Genomic DNA, 5,000 nt, shown 5'->3' with positions numbered 1-5,000 from the left:
TCGGGTGCCCGCCCCGAGTGCCTCTCAGGCGGATACATTTTCACCCGTGTGCGGGAGACACATATGGTGCATGGTCCGTGTATACACCATATGTGTAGTATGGGCAAAACCACTGTAAAGTCATACTGCCATTGACTTCCATTCATTTTCCCAGGATGACTTATATACTCTATGGTAGCTGTCTGGTGGACTGGGGGCCGCGACAATGTTACGCTTGTAAGTCAGAAGCTGGGAAATGCACTGCGAAGCTGGGAAAACCGTTTTTCGAGCTCATTTTCGGTTCCGCCCAACGGATTTTGATCAAAATAGGCTCATTCGAAAGGTATTAACCGGGGGCACACGGAAAACCGGGACTAATAACGCGCACGTGCGCGTGCGCGAAACGGGAAGCAAAAGAAAACTTCAATCGGAGCTACAACCGTGAACCGTCGCAGATAGGGCGGAAATTTCAACGCACGTCGCTGCGTCTCACTCCAACTTAAATAACAAAACTGTCCCCAGCGAAATCGGTTGGATAAAACGGAAACGGGAAGCGAAAGAAAACGTTAAACGTCAACACCGAAATGGCTATCGTCAATTCCAATGTGAAAACAACTCGCACGTATGTGTCTTACTCTAAAGCAGTGTATAAAACTATCCCCAGCCAAATCAGAGCTACGCAACGAAAACGGGAAGCGAAACAAAACTTTAAACGGAGCTACCGAATTGGAAATCATCAATCCTGGGAAAATAACAACTCACACGTGTGCCCCTTATTCTAACTTGAATTTAGAAACCGTCCTCAACAAAATCCCACGTTCGGGTGAATAACTGTGAATTTTAAGGCACATGCCTCTCTGGGCTGGGAGAGTGCATTCAAATAGGAGAAATTGGCTTCATTTAGAGGCATCTCCACTTAGGGACGTCGTAGCACCTTAACTCGGGTGGCGTTGGAAAGGTCTGGTCCAGGGGAACACGGGCGTGTCAAGTTTGCCACGCGCACGCGCATCCCCGCTAAACAGGGGCCAAAACAAAACTTTAAACGGAGCTACCGAATTGGAAACCATCAATCCTGGGAAAATAACAACTCACACGTGTGCCCCTTATGCTAACTTGAATTTAGAAACCGTCCTCAACAAAATCCCACGTTCGGGCGCAAAACTGCACGTTTGAGGCCACATTTTCAATGATGCTGGAAACTTACATTCAAAGCTGGGAAAATGTGCTCATCTACAGGCATCCCCACTTAGGGACGTCGTAGCACCTTGACTCGGGTGGCGTTGGAAAGGTCTGGTCCAGGGGAACACGGGCGTGTCAAGTTTGCCACGCGCACGCGCATCCCCGCTAAACAGGGGCCAAAACAAAACTTTAAACGGAGCTACCGAATTGGAAACCATCAATCCTGGGAAAATAACAACTCACACGTGTGCCCCTTATGCTAACTTGAATTTAGAAACCGTCCTCAACAAAATCCCACGTTCGGGCGCAAAACTGCACGTTTGAGGCCACATTTTCAATGATGCTGGAAACTTACATTCAAAGCTGGGAAAATGTGCTCATCTACAGGCATCCCCACTTAGGGACGTCGTAGCACCTTGACTCGGGTGGCGTTGGAAAGGTCTGGTCCAGGGGAACACGGGCGTGTCAAGGTTGCCACGCGCACGCGCATCCCCGCTAAACAGGAGCCCAAACAAAACTTTAAACGGGGCTACGGAAAAGGGGAGAGCTTTTTCGGGGACAAACACCACTCACGTCGGTGCCCCCTGTTCCAACTTGAATTTAGAAACCGTCCTCAACAAAATCCCACGTTCGGGTGAATAACTGTGAATTTTAAGGCACATGCCTCTCTGGGCTGGGAGAGTGCATTCAAATAGGAGAAATTGGCTTCATTTAGAGGCATCCCCACTTGGGGACGTCGTAGCACCTTAACTCAGGTGGCGTTAGAAAGGTCTGGTCCAGGGGAACACGGGCGTGTCATGTTTGCCACGCGCACGCGCATCCCCGCTGAACAGGAGCCCAAACAAAACTTTAAACGGGGCTACGGAAAAGGGGAGGGCTTTTTCGGGGACAACCACCACTCACCTCGGTTCCCCCCATCCCAACTTGAATTTAGAAACCGTCCCCAGCCAAATCCCACGTTCGGGGGCAAAACTGCTCGTTTGAGGCCACATTTTCAATGATACTGGAAACTTACATTCAAAGTTGGGAAAAGGTGTTCATTTACAGGCATCTCCACTTAGGGACGTCGTAGCACCTTAACTCAGGCGGCGTTAGAAAGGTCTGGTCCAGGGGAACACGGGCGTGTCAAGGTTGCCACGCGCACGCGCATCCCCGCTAAACAGGAGCCCAAACAAAACTTTAAACGGGGCTACGGAAAAGGGGAGAGCTTTTTCGGGGACAAACACCACTCACGTCGGTGCCCCCTGTTCCAACTTGAATTTAGAAACCGTCCTCAACAAAATCCCACGTTCGGGTGAATAACTGTGAATTTTAAGGCACATGCCTCTCTGGGCTGGGAGAGTGCATTCAAATAGGAGAAATTGGCTTCATTTAGAGGCATCCCCACTTGGGGACGTCGTAGCACCTTAACTCAGGTGGCGTTAGAAAGGTCTGGTCCAGGGGAACACGGGCGTGTCATGTTTGCCACGCGCACGCGCATCCCCGCTGAACAGGAGCCCAAACAAAACTTTAAACGGGGCTACGGAAAAGGGGAGGGCTTTTTCGGGGACAACCACCACTCACCTCGGTTCCCCCCATCCCAACTTGAATTTAGAAACCGTCCCCAGCCAAATCCCACGTTCGGGGGCAAAACTGCTCGTTTGAGGCCACATTTTCAATGATACTGGAAACTTACATTCAAAGTTGGGAAAAGGTGTTCATTTACAGGCATCTCCACTTAGGGACGTCGTAGCACCTTAACTCAGGCGCGTTAGAAAGGTCTGGTCCAGGGGAACACGGGCGTGTCAAGGTTGCCACGCGCACGCGCATCCCCGCTAAACAGGAGCCCAAACAAAACTTTAAACGGGGCTACGGAAAAGGGGAGAGCTTTTTCGGGGACAAACACCACTCACGTCGGTGCCCCCTGTTCCAACTTGAATTTAGAAACCGTCCTCAACAAAATCCCACGTTCGGGTGAATAACTGTGAATTTTAAGGCACATGCCTCTCTGGGCTGGGAGAGTGCATTCAAATAGGAGAAATTGGCTTCATTTAGAGGCATCCCCACTTGGGGACGTCGTAGCACCTTAACTCAGGTGGCGTTAGAAAGGTCTGGTCCAGGGGAACACGGGCGTGTCATGTTTGCCACGCGCACGCGCATCCCCGTTGAACAGGAGCCCAAACAAAACTTTAAACGGGGCTACGGAAAAGGGGAGGGCTTTTTCGGGGACAACCACCACTCACCTCGGTGCCCCCCATCCCAACTTGAATTTAGAAACCGTCCCCAGCCAAATCCCACGTTCGGGGGCAAAACTGCACGTTTGAGGCCACATTTTCAATGATACTGGAAACTTACATTCAAAGTTGGGAAAAGGTGTTCATTTACAGGCATCCCCACTTGGGGACGTCGTAGCACCTTAACTCAGGCGGCGTTAGAAAGGTCTGGTCCAGGGGAACACGGGCGTGTCAAGGTTGCCACGCGCACGCGCTTCCCCGCTGAACAGGAGCCCAAACAAAACTTTAAACGGGGCTACGGAAAAGGGGAGGGCTTTTTCGGGGACAACCACCACTCACCTCGGTGCCCCCCATCCCAACTTGAACTTAGAAACCGTCCCCAGCGAAATCCCACGTTCGGGCGAATAACTGTGAATTTTAAGCCCCTTTTCCTCTCAAGCTGGAAACGTGCAAAGTTGGGAAAAGGTGTTCATTTACAGGCATCTCCACTTAGGGACGTCGTAGCACCTTAACTCAGGCGGCGTTAGAAAGGTCTGGTCCAGGGGAACACGGGCGTGTCAAGGTTGCCACGCGCACGCGCATCCCCGCTGAACAGGAGCCCAAACAAAACTTTAAACGGGGCTACGGAAAAGGGGAGGGCTTTTTCGGGGACAACCACCACTCACCTCGGTGCCCCCCATCCCAACTTGAATATAGAAACCGTCCCCAGCCAAATCCCACGTTCGGGGGCAAAACTGCTCGTTTGAGGCCACATTTTCAATGATACTGGAAACTTACATTCAAAGTTGGGAAAATGTGCTCATCTACAGGCATCCCCACTTGGGGACGTCGTAGCACCTTGACTCAGGCGGCGTTAGAAAGGTCTGGACCAGGGGAACACGGGGGTGTCAAGTTTGCCACGCGCACGCGCTTCCCCGCTGAACAGGAGCCCAAACAGAACTTTAAACGGGGCTACGGAAAAGGGGAGGGCTTTTTCGGGGACAACCACCACTCACCTCGGTGCCCCCCATCCCAACTTGAATATAGAAACCGTCCCCAGCCAAATCCCACGTTCGGGCGAATAACTGTGAATTTTAAGCCCCTTTTCCTCTCAAGCTGGAAACGTGCAAAGTTGGGAAAAGGTGTTCATTTAGAGGCATCTCCACTTAGGGACGTCGTAGCACCTTAACTCAGGCGGCGTTGGAAAGGTCTGGTCCAGGGGAACACGGGGGTGTCAAGGTTGCCACGCGCACGCGCTTCCCCGCTGAACAGGAGCCCAAACAAAACTTTAAACGGGGCTACGGAAAAGGGGAGGGCTTTTTCGGGGACAACCACCACTCACCTCGGTGCCCCCCGTCCCAACTTGAACTTAGAAACCGTCCCCAGCGAAATCCCACGTTCGGGCGAATAACTGTGAATTTTAAGCCCCTTTTTCTCTCAAGCTGGAAACGTGCAAAGTTGGGAAAAGGTGTTCATTTAGAGGCATCTCCACTTAGGGACGTCGTAGCACCTTAACTCAGGCGGCGTTGGAAAGGTCTGGTCCAGGGGAACACGGGGGTGTCAAGGTTGCCACGCGCACGCGCATCTCCGCGACGCTGCGAGCGAAACAAATTTTCAAACGCGCACACCGAAATGGGGACACTTTTTTCG

The sequence above is a fragment of the Osmerus mordax genome, unplaced genomic scaffold (genome assembly GCF_038355195.1).
Source record: "Osmerus mordax isolate fOsmMor3 unplaced genomic scaffold, fOsmMor3.pri Scaffold_72, whole genome shotgun sequence".
Taxonomy (NCBI): domain Eukaryota; kingdom Metazoa; phylum Chordata; class Actinopteri; order Osmeriformes; family Osmeridae; genus Osmerus; species Osmerus mordax.
The sequence above is the reverse complement of the archived record's forward strand: the minus strand, read 5'-3'. Positions refer to the sequence as shown.